Source organism: Salmo salar, chromosome 19 (assembly GCF_965601325.2).
Source record: "Salmo salar chromosome 19, fSalSal1, whole genome shotgun sequence".
NCBI lineage: Eukaryota > Metazoa > Chordata > Actinopteri > Salmoniformes > Salmonidae > Salmo > Salmo salar.
Window position 1 is genome coordinate 19,774,057 of NC_138309.1, and position 12,290 is coordinate 19,786,346.

Sequence of the window (12,290 nt, forward strand, 5' to 3'; positions counted from 1 at the left end):
GCATTTTTAGCTAATTTCGTCTGATTCCGGTGTGCTTACCAATATATTGTGCATCCCTAGTCGGAATACTTATGTAAATGTGATATCATTTTTTTTTATAAATGTGCAAAAGAATCTAAAAACCTGTTTTTGCTTTGTCATTATGGGATATTGTGTGTAGATTGATGAGGAAAAAAACAACAAATACATTTTAGAATAAGGCTGTAATGTAACAAAATGTGGAAAAAGTCAAGGGGTCTGAGTACTTTCCGAATGCACTGTATATTGTAAATGCACATACACACATGCATGCAGGCATATGCACACACACACCACACATCCCCGGTCAGAGGGATTCAGGAAGCTTGAGGAGGATGTGAGGACAGGAGGGATGGGACAGTTCCCTTGTCACTCCTCAGCATTTGGGTTGGATTGATCTGTACTGCAGTATGTGTGTGTGTGTGTGTGTGTGTGTGTGTGTGTGTGTGTGTGTGTGTGTGTGTGTGTGTGTGTGTGTGTGTGTGTGTGTGTATGTATTTTGGTTGGACTGATCTGGACTGAACTGGAATACTAACCTAGTCTTTCCATTCACCTCCCACAATAATCTCTTGGGCCACCTCAAGGACTGGACTCACACAAGCTCACCGGAACCACAGTGTCTAAAAATAACACACACATACATACACTCTAACATCACAATGGGTTGGCCTTTATGCTAGCTATAGGAGATGACTTCTGAGTTCCTGTGTGTACGTGTTCGTGCACGTTTTGCCTCCGTTTCACTTTCCCCTAAGACTGAGCCACAGGAATCACACAAGAGGCAGCTTTACTCGTTCTGTGTATCCCCCCGACTCCCCAACCGCATGAATTCAACTTTTCCCCCATCCTGTATTTAGTGCGGTGTGAAATACATAAACCAACCCTTTATGAAGGCGAAAGACTGACTTTGCTGTGTTATTAGAATTGACAGTGAGTCGTTGAATAATGTTATACATTTCTGTGGTTTCCGGGGCTGGCCCCTAAGATCAAACAGGAACATTAATTCAGTGTTTTCCAGAGTTTGGCCTCCCCAGCTGATATTTATCGCAACACGTCAATGAGCTCACTGTGTCTGTCTGGCACTGGCACACCCTCCTAAACCTTCCCCTTCCCCTTAGTGTTGAGGCCGGGGGATGGTGAACTGCATGGCGGTTCCTGTTGGAGCCAGTTACTAGGATGTTCAACAGGAATACATGGAAAAAACAAACCCTGAGATAAAGCATTTGAACTGTGGATGGATAACACATGTGCCAGCATGTGTTTGTGTGTGTGTATGTAGCCAGGGTCTGGCCACTGGCATACCACACACCCCCGCCAAAACAGTAAAAAAAATATATATATAATAATAAAAAAAGGCTACATTTTTTTGCATTACAGGAAATTAGCTTTAAAATGGAAAGCATTTGGCTCATGGAAGAATAGCAGAAAATGTGCTTTAAAACTACTAAATTCTCTCAGCTTCATTGCAAAATATTTAGAATAGCATGAAATCATCTGTAAAACAAAAAAAAAAGACAGCAATATCTGTAGAAAAATCAACATTCTCTCTTAGCCTCGTGGCAAAATGTGTAGGAATATTCCCAAAACAAATAAATATATATATATATATATATATATATATATATATATATATATATATAGTACCAGTCAAAGGTTTGGACACACCTACTCATTCAAGGGTTTTCCTTTGTTTTTTTTTTACTATTTTCCACATTGTAGAATAATAGTGAACACATCAAAACTATGGAATCATGTAGTAACCAAAAAAGTGTCAAAATATATTTTATATTTGCAATTCTTCAAAGTAGCCAGCCTTTGCCTTAATGACAGCTTTGCGCACTCTTTGCATTTTCTCAACCCGCTTCATAAGGTAGTCACCTGGAATGCATTTCAATTAACAGGTGTGCCTTGTTAAAAGTTAATTTGTGGAATTTCTTTCCTTCTAAATAAGTTTGAGCCAATCAGTTGTGTTGTGACAAGGTAAGGGTGGTATACAGAAGATAGCCCTATTTGATAAAAGACCAAGTGAATATTATGGCAAGAACAACTCAAATAAACAGAGAGACGACAGTCCATCATTACTTTAAGCTATGAAGGTCAGTCAATATGGAAAATGTCAAGAACTTTGACATTTTCTTCAAGTGCAGTCGCAAAAACCATCAGGCACTACGATGAAACTGGCTCTCTTGGGGACTGCTACAGGAAAGGAGGACCCAGAGTTACCTCTGCTGCAAAGGAGAAGTTCGTTAGAGTTAGCAGCCTCAGAAGTTGCAGCCCAAATAAATGCCTCATAGAGTTCAAGTAACAGACACATCTCAACATCAACTGTTCAGAAGAGACTGCGTGAATCAGGCCTTCATGGTCAAATTGCTGCAAAGAAACTACTACTAAAGAAAACCAATAATAAGAAGAGACTTGCTTGGGCCAAGAAATAGGAGCAATGTACATTACTGGTGGAAATCTGTCCTTTGGTCTGGTGAGACCAAATTTCAGATTTTTGGTTCCAACCGCCTTGTCTTTGTGAGACGCAGAGTAGGTGAACGGATGATATCCGCATGTGTGGTTCCCACAGTGAAGCATGGAGGAGGAGGTGTGATGGTGTGGGGGTGCTTTGCTGGTGACACTGTCTGTGATTTATTTAGAATTCAAGGCAGACTTAACCAGCATGGCTACCACAGCATTCTGCAGCGATTCGCCATCCCATCTGATTTGCGCTTAGTGGGACTATCATTTGTTTTTCAACAGGACAATGACCCAACACATATCCAGGCTGTGTAAGGGCTATTTGACCAAGAAGGAGAGTGATGGAGAGCTGCATCAGATGACCTGGCCTCCACAATCACCCGACCTCAACCCAAGTGAGATGGTTTGGGTTGAGTTGGACCGCAGAGTGAAGGAAATGCAGCCAACAAGTGCTCAGCATACAGTTGAATTTGAAAGTTTACATACACTTAGGTTGGAGTCATTAAAACTTGTTTTTCAACCACTCCACAAATCTCTTGTTAAGAAACTATAGTTTTGGCAAGTCGGTTAGGACATCTACTTTGTGCATGTCACAAGTAATTTTTCCAACAATTGTTTACAGACAGATTATTTCACTTATAATTCACTGTATCACAATTCCAGTGGGTCAGAAGTTGACATACAGTAAGTTGACTGCCTTTAAACAGCTTGGAAAATTCTAGAAAATGATGCCATGGCTTTAGAAGCTTCTGATGGGCTAATTGACATCATTTGAGTCAATTGGAGGTGTACCTGTGGATGTATTTCAAGGCCTACCTTCAAACTCAGTGCCTCTTTGCTTAACATCATGGGAAAATCAAAAGAAATCAGCCTAGACCTCAGAAATAAAATTGTAGACCTTCATAAGTCTGGTTCATCCTTGGGAGCAATTTCCAAACTCCTGAAGGTACCATGTTCATCTGTACAAACAATAGTACGCAAGTATAAAAACCATGGGACCACTCAGCCGTCATACCGCTCAGGAAGGAGACGCGTTCTGTCTCCTAGAGAAGAACGTACTTTGGTGCGAAAAGTGCAAATTAATCCAAGAACAACAGCAAAGGACCTTGTGAAGATGCTGGAGTAAACGGGTACAAAAGTATCTATATCCACAGTAAAATGAGTCCTGTATCGACATAACCTGAAAGGCCGCTCAGCAAGGAAGAAGCCACTGCTCCAAAACCGCCATAAAAAAGCCAGACTATGGTTTGTAGCTGCACATGGGGACAAAGATTGTTCTTTTTGGAGAAATGTCCTTTGGTCTGATGAAAAAAAAATAGAACTGTTTGGGCATAATGACCATCTTTATGTTCGGAAGAAAAAAAGGGAGGCTTGCAAGCCAAAGAACATTATCCCAACCGTGAAGCACGGGGTTGGCAGCATCATGTTGTGGGTGCATTGCTGCAGGAGGGACTGGTGCACTTCACAAAATAGATGGCATCATGAGAAAGTAAAATTATGTGGATATTGTGGCAAAAAATGGCTTAAGGACAACAAAGTCAAGTTATTGGAGTGGCCATCACAAAGCCCTGACCTCAATCCCATAGAAGATTTGTGGGCAGAACTGAAAAAGCATGTGTGAGCATGGAGGCCTACAAACCTGATTCAGTTACACCAGCTCTGTCAGGAGGAATGGGCCAAAATTCACCCAACTTATTGTGGGAGCATGTGGAAGGCTACCCAAAACGTTTGACCCAAGTTAAACAATTTAAAGGCAATGCTACCAAATACTAATTGAGTGTATGTAAACTTCTGTGATGAAAGAAATAAAATCATTCTCTCTACTATTATTCTGACATTTCACATTTTTAAAATAAAGTGGTGATTCTAAGTGACCTAAAACAGGGAATTTTTACTAGGATTAAATGTCAGGTAATGTGAAAAACTATGTTTAAACATATTTGGCTAAGGTGTATGTAAACTTCCAACTTCAACTGTATATGGGAACTCCTTCAAGACTGTTGGAAAAGCATTCCAGGTGAAGCTGGTTGAGAGAATGCCAAGAGTGTGCAAAGCTGTCATAAAGGCAAAGGGTGGCTACTTTGAAGAATCTCAGTTTAACACTTTATTGGTTACTATATGATTCCATGTGTTATTTCATAGTTTTGATGTCTTCACTATTATTCTGCAATGTATAAAATAGTAAAAATAAAGAAAAACCCTTGAATGAGTAGGTGTGTCCAAACTTTTTACTGGCACTGTATATATATATACATATATATATATATATATATATATATATATATATATATATATATATATATATATATATATATATATATATATATATATATATATATATATACGGTTCCTTTGGAAAATATTTTAGACCCCTTGACTTTTTCCACATTTTCTTAGGGTACAGCCTTATTGGAAGGTGAACCTTCACCCCAGTCTGAGGTCCTGAGTGCTCTGGAGCAGGTTTTCATCAAGTATCTCTCTTTACTCTGTTAATCTTTTCTCGATCCTGACAAGTCTCCCAGTCCCTTCCGCTGAAAAACATTCCCACAGCTTGATGCTGCCACCACCATGATGCTGCCACCACCATGCTTCACCGTAGGGATGGTGCTAGGTTTCCTCCAGACGTGACGCTTGGCATTCAGGCCAAAGAGTTCAGTCTTGGTTTCATCAGACCAGAGAATCTTGTTTCTCATGGTCTGAGTCCTTTAGGTTCCTTTTGGCAAACTGCAAGTGGGCTGTCATGTGTGTTTACTGAAGAGTGGCTTCAGTCTGGCCACTCTACCATAATGGCCTGATTGGTGGTGCTGTAGAGATGGTTGTCCTTCTGGAAGGTTCTCACATCTCCACCGAGGAACTCTGGAGCTATGTCAGAGTGACCATCGAGTTCTTGGTCACCTCCCAGATCAAGGCCCTTCTCCGCCGATTGCTAAGGCTCTAATAACAGCCAAAGGTGCTCCAGCAAAGTACTGAGAAAAGGGTCTGAATTCTTATGTAAAATGTGAAAAAAAACTGTTTTTGCTCTGTCATTTTGGAGTATTTTGTGTAGATTGATAAAACAATAAATATATATATATATATATATCCATTTTATAAAAAGGCTGTAAGGTAACAAAATGTGAAAAAAGTCAAGGGGTCTGACTACTTTACAAATATAGGTTCACCTTCCAATATATAATATATATATATATATATATATATTATAGATATATATATATATATATATATATATGTTTCTTTGGCCGGGGGGTTGGGACCCTTGCTCAGACCTTGCAGGTGTCCCGAGAAAACTGGGGTAGGCCACTGTGACCGGCCCAGTCAGTGGAGCCATTGTGGGGACAGAGAGGAGAGAGGCAGGGAGGAGCGCTATAGCAGGGCATTAATACCGGCCTCAACACACACACACAGGGCCTGGGTTGTCTGTGTCTATAAATGGATGAGAATAGGACACAGTTCTCACTGTGTGTGTGTTTAAAGAAGAGACAGAGTGAATGGAAGACAGTCCTCACTGTGTAAGTGTGTGTTTAGAAGGAGAGAGTGAATGAGGGACAGACAGCCTCCATTGTTCACTGTGTGTGTTTGAACAGTATGACCTTCCCCATGTCTATAGAAGAGAGGAACCAAAAGAGAGAAAAGGGCAGTTGTGAACGATTCCAACACAAAAAGACACAGAGCTAAATGTGGCTCACTGTTACCCCTGGGTCTGTGAGAGGAAGGGTGAGAAGAGTGAGGGTTTGTCTGTGGTAGAGCAGTGTCTGTTGGGATAGGAGGTTCCATTGACTGTGAGGAGAGGAGGAGGAGGATGAGGAAGAGATGGAGGACTGTGGAACCTCTGTGGTTACACAATGTTCCGGAACTCGCACCCCACCCGCACCCCACCACCGGGATTCCATCCTCGGAGGAGACCTATATGGAAAATTACTGCATTAATTAAAACCTCTACTGGCAGGTGGGACACAGGTCAGTCAAGGGACCCAGAGAGCAGAGAGACGCCTCTCATTCCGTCACTGACAATAGACTATTATTAATTCTGACAATCCGACTTATGGCCACCACATGAGTATGTATGTAAGGTCATTTGAAAAGTAATTGCCATCTGAAATTCAGTGCTCGTGTACGATTCATTCAAAAAGTCTTGATGAGGGTTCAAAGAAAAAAAGAGGCCATAAATAATGGAAAATAAAGAAATGTATGTCTTGCAGTCTGGGGTACACAACACAACATGACACGAAAACATTAACTTCAAATAGCAGTTCATCCTGGTCGGCTGTAAATTGAAAATGACAACATTAAACCCAGTGTCATCAACATAAAAGCACAGAGTCGAAATTCTATATACAATCATTGCTTCATATGTTTATCATTTCCCCACCAGAGTGAACACAAAGCCCTGACAGATAATTCCACTTAATTTTTTATTTCCTCCTTTTCTTCTTCTGTTGGTCATTATTGTTTGTTTCTTCAGAAGGGAAGGATGACGCCATGCTGAGAGAGAGAGAGAGAGAGAGAGAGAGAGAGAGAGAGAGAGAGAGAGAGAGAGAGAGAGAGAGAGAGAGAGAGAGAGAGAGAGAGAGAGAGAGAGAGAGAGAGAGAGAGAGAGAGAGAGAGATGTCCATGCTTAGTCTGGTCTCTTCAGGGGTAGAGGAAAGGAGGCTGGAGTGGTGGGTCCATGGTAAGATTTGGGACCATGAGAAGAGGAATCGACATGGTATAGGGCGGGACACTCAAGCATTGGGACTTTGAGAATGAGACAATGTTTTCAGATGAAGAGATACTATTTCAACGATATAGTTATTGTTTGCATATTTTTTTCAAGTCCGATTTTGTGTTTACAACAGCATGGATTAATTACCAAATGTCCCTATCTTACTATACTAGTTGTTGAGGAAAATGTACATTCCCTTTCGCAGATGTATATTAATACATTTCAAAAATAGTTTTTCTGGTCAGGTCACACAGTCAAGAAAAACTAAAGGCCCTAAACTTGAGGTGAACTTGAATTTCAGTGTTGGCATGTCATATTTCCACAGGCCTCCTGTTATACCGTGTGGCAAGTGACGTGTTCTGACGTCATACTGACGTCATACTTCCATGTTCATGGTCCCTGGTCTTTTGAATGGGCTTCAAGTTTATATAATGAAATTCATGAAAATGCAGTCATATAAGATATATTTAAAATTCTATTTGTGTTTGTGGATTCATTTACTTCTGCCAGATGCCTTTCATGACAAGTTTGCGCTAAAGACCATTGCACTACATTTTTTCAAGTTGAAGTCCATTCAAAAAGCCTGCAAAAATGTTAAACTACAAGGCTACTTGCCGCATCACTTGTATGGCTTATTGTCCCTCTAGTGGTCACAGAGAGAATTTCACTACTGACACAGGTAGTATTTTTTAAGAGGGTGTTGATTTTTCTGAAGTGAGAGGAGAGTGAGTCATGCTGGCACCGACCGCCTGCCCTTCAGAATCAGGAAGGAGGGCTATAGTGTGTGTGTGTGTGTGTGTGTGTGTGTGTGTGTGTGTGTGTGTGTGTGTGTGTGTGTGTGTGTGTGTGTGTGTGTGTGTGTGTGTGTGTGTGTGTGTGTGTGTGTGAGGGCTATAAGTATGTGAGAGACACCACCACCCTCTGAGTCAGGCCCTGAGCTTTACTGTTATTCTGCTCTACTAGGAAGAATTAGGGAATTTAGGGTCTATGTTTTTCCTGCAACACGGGTTAGAAAATCAGACATTTTCTGTGTACTTAGGCTAAGCCCTCCTCGGTCATGCTAGGCACTATTAATTTATAACAGTGGGCAGGGAATGCATCGTGAGGTGTTTATGCGTTACAGCAGAAAGGAATAACATAAATCCCTGTGTAAACGTAATCCGTCTGTGATTGTAAACAGTCTGTCACAGTAATGGTTTAGGAAACAAATGAGGACCTCATGGTGGGGCCTCCAGTAAAAGCCTCCAACAAACCCCCCCCCCCCCCCCCCCCCCCCCCCCAGCCTCTACCCCTTCACCATAGTACCCCCCACCCCCTCCGGGGCCTCGAAGCTGAGGCTTGGCTTGGGAGAGGAAGGGGAACAGGGGGATTCCTGGTCCCGGATCCTATTGCCTCTTTTCTACTTTGGAGGAGCAGTCCGTGCGTCAGGAGGAGACACATTTCACAGGAATTTATTTAGGACATCACAGATAACAATAATACAAATCTGTTAAGTGAAGTGGTATTTTTTTTACATTTTCAACTTCTTCTCCAATATCAGGGGCCACGGCATGGTGAGCAATGCAGTCCCCCCTCCTCCTATCTCAGGCCAGGGTAGGGAGGGAAGAGGACGACTGAGGGGGAGAGGAGGGGTGAGGACCCCCTGACTCCAAAGTGATCTAAGCCAGGAGGCGAGAGGGGTGAGGAGGGGAAAGAGGAGAGAGGAGAGGAGGGGTGAGAAGCCCCTGACTGACTCCAAAGTAATCCAACAGGAAGCAGAGGAGGCTACCCAGAAACCCCAGTGGCATGGCCTCCCTAACGTGACAGAGCCACTATTCATATTCCAGGAAAAAAGAAATAAAAACTACATCAACAATATCAGATGCAGAGAGAAAGAGAGAATGAGAGAGAGGCGGGGGGAGAGAGGGGGGATAGAGAGGGTGTATGCGTGAGAGAGAGAAAGAGAGAATGAGAGAGAGGCGGGGGGAGAGAGGGGGGATAGAGAGGGTGTATGCATGAGAGAAAGAAAGAGAGAAAGAGAGAGAGGCGGGGGGAGAGAGGGGGGATAGAGAGGGTGTATGCGTGAGAGAGAGAAAGAGAGAAAGAGAGAGAGGCGGGGGGAGAGAGGGGGGATAGAGAGGGTGTATGCGTGAGAGAGAGAAAGAGAGAAAGAGAGAATGAGAGAGAGGCGGGGGGAGAGAGGGGGGATAGAGAGGGTGTATGCGTGAGAGAGAGAAAGAGAGAAAGAGAGAGAGGCGGGGGGAGAGAGGGGGGATAGAGAGGGTGTATGCGTGAGAGAGAGAAAGAGAGAAAGAGAGAGAGGCGGGGGGAGAGAGGGGGGATAGAGAGGGTGTATGCGTGAGAGAGAGAAAGAGAGAAAGAGAGAGAGGCGGGGGGAGAGAGGGGGGATAGAGAGGGTGTATGCGTGAGAGAGAGAAAGAGAGAAAGAGAGAGAGGCGGAGGGAGAGAGGGGGGATAGAGAGGGTGTATGCGTGAGAGAGAGAAAGAGAGAAAGAGAGAAAGAGAGAGAGGCGGGGGGAGAGAGGGGGGATAGAGAGGGTGTATGCGTGAGAGAGAGAAAGAGAGAAAGAGAGAGAGGCGGGGGGAGAGAGGGGGGATAGAGAGGGTGTATGCGTGAGAGAGAGAAAGAGAGAAAGAGAGAGAGGCGGGGGGAGAGAGGGGGGATAGAGAGGGTGTATGCGTGAGAGAGAGAAAGAGAGAAAGAGAGAGAGTGCGGGGAGAGGAGGGGGGATAGAGAGGGTGTATGCGTGAGGAGAGGGAAAGAGAGAAAGAGAGAGAGGCGGGGGGAGAGAGGGGGGATAGAGAGGGTGTATGCGTGAGAGAGAGAAAGAGAGAAAGAGAGAGAGGCGGGGGGAGAGCGAGGGGGATAGAAGAGGGTGTATGCGTGAGAGAGGGAAAGAGAGAAAGAGAGAGAGGCGGGGGGAGAGAGAGGGGGATAGAGAGGGTGTATGCGTGGAGAGAGAGAGAGAAAGAGAGAGAGGCGGGGGAGAGAGGGGGGATAGAGAGGGTGTATGCGTGAGAGAGGAGGAGAAAGAGAGAAAGAGAGAGAGGCGGGGGGGAGAGAGGGGGGATAGAGAGGGTGTATGCGTGAGAGAGAGAAAGAGAGAATGAGAGAGAGGCGGGGGGAGAGAGGGGGGGATAGAGAGGGTGTATGCGTGAGAGAGAGAAAGAGAGAAAGAGAGAGCGGCGGAGGGAGAGAGGGGGGATAGAGAGGGTGTATGCATGAGAGAGAGAAAGAGAGAATGAGAGAGAGGCGGGGGAGGGGAGAGAGGGGGGATAGAGAGGGTGTATGCGTGAGAGAGAGAAAGAGAGAAAGAGAGAGAGGCGGGGGGAGAGAGGGGGGATAGAGAGGGTGTATGCGTGAGAGAGAGAAAGAGAAAATGAGAGAGAGGTGGGGGGAGAGAGGGGGGATAGAGAGGGTGTATGCGTGAGAGAGAGAAAGAGAGAATGAGAGAGAGGCGGGGGGAGAGCGGGGGGATAGAGAGGGTGTATGCGTGAGAGAGAGAAAGAGAGAATGAGAGAGAGGTGGGGGGAGAGAGGGGGGATAGAGAGGGTGTATGCGTGAGAGAGAGAAAGAGAGAAATGAGAGAGAGGCGGGGGGAGAGAGGGGGGATAGAGAGGGTGTATGCGTGAGAGAGAGAAAGAGAGAATGAGAGAGAGGCGGGGGGAGAGAGGGGGGATAGAGAGGGTGTATGCGTGAGAGAGAGAAAGAGAGAATGAGAGAGAGGCGGGGGGAGAGAGGGGGGATAGAGAGGGTGTATGCGTGAGAGAGAGAAAGAGAGAATGAGAGAGAGGCGGGGGGAGAGAGGGGGGATAGAGAGGGTGTATGCGTGAGAGAGAGAAAGAGAGAATGAGAGAGAGGCGGGGGGAGAGAGGGGGGATAGAGAGGGTGTATGCGTGAGAGAGAGAAAGAGAGAATGAGAGAGAGGCGGGGGAGAGAGGGGGGATAGAGAGGGTGTATGCGTGAGAGAGAGAAAGAGAAAATGAGAGAGAGGTGGGGGGAGAGAGGGGGGATAGAGAGGGTGTATGCGTGAGAGAGGGAAAGAGAGAATGAGAGAGAGGTGGGGGGAGAGAGGGGGGATAGAGAGGGTGTATGCGTGAGAGAGAGAAAGAGAGAATGAGAGAGAGGCGGGGGGAGAGCGGGGGGATAGAGAGGGTGTATGCGTGAGAGAGAGAAAGAGAGAATGAGAGAGAGGCGGGGGGAGAGAGGGGGGATAGAGAGGGTGTATGCGTGAGAGAGAGAAAGAGAGAATGAGAGAGAGGCGGGGGGAGAGAGGGGGGATAGAGAGGGTGTATGCGTGAGAGAGAGAAAGAGAGAATGAGAGAGAGGCGGGGGGAGAGCGGGGGGATAGAGAGGGTGTATGCGTGAGAGAGAGAAAGAGAGAATGAGAGAGAGGCGGGGGGAGAGAGGGGGGATAGAGAGGGTGTATGCGTGAGAGAGAGAAAGAGAAAAGAGAGAGAGGCGGGGGGAGAGAGGGGGGATAGAGAGGGTGTATGCGTGAGAGAGAGAAAGAGAGAATGAGAGAGAGGCGGGGGGAGAGAGGGGGGATAGAGAGGGTGTATGCGTGAGAGAGAGAAAGAGAGAATGAGAGAGCGGCGGGGGGAGAGAGGGGGGATAGAGAGGGTGTATGCATGAGAGAGAGAAAGAGAGAATGAGAGAGAGGCGGGGGGAGAGAGGGGGGATAGAGAGGGTGTATGCGTGAGAGAGAGAAAGAGAGAAAGAGAGAGAGGCGGGGGGAGAGAGGGGGGATAGAGAGGGTGTATGCGTGAGAGAGAGAAAGAGAGAATGAGAGAGAGGTGGGGGGAGAGAGGGGGGATAGAGAGGGTGTATGCGTGAGAGAGAGAAAGAGAGAATGAGAGAGAGGCGGGGGGAGAGCGGGGGGATAGAGAGGGTGTATGCGTGAGAGAGAGAAAGAGAGAATGAGAGAGAGGCGGGGGGAGAGAGGGGGGATAGAGCGGGTGTATGCGTGAGAGAGAGAAAGAGAAAATGAGAGAGAGGTGGGGGGAGAGAGGGGGGATAGAGAGGGTGTATGCGTGAGAGAGAGAAAGAGAGAATGAGAGAGAGGCGGGGGGAGAGCGGGGGGATAGAGAGGGTGTGTGCGTGAGA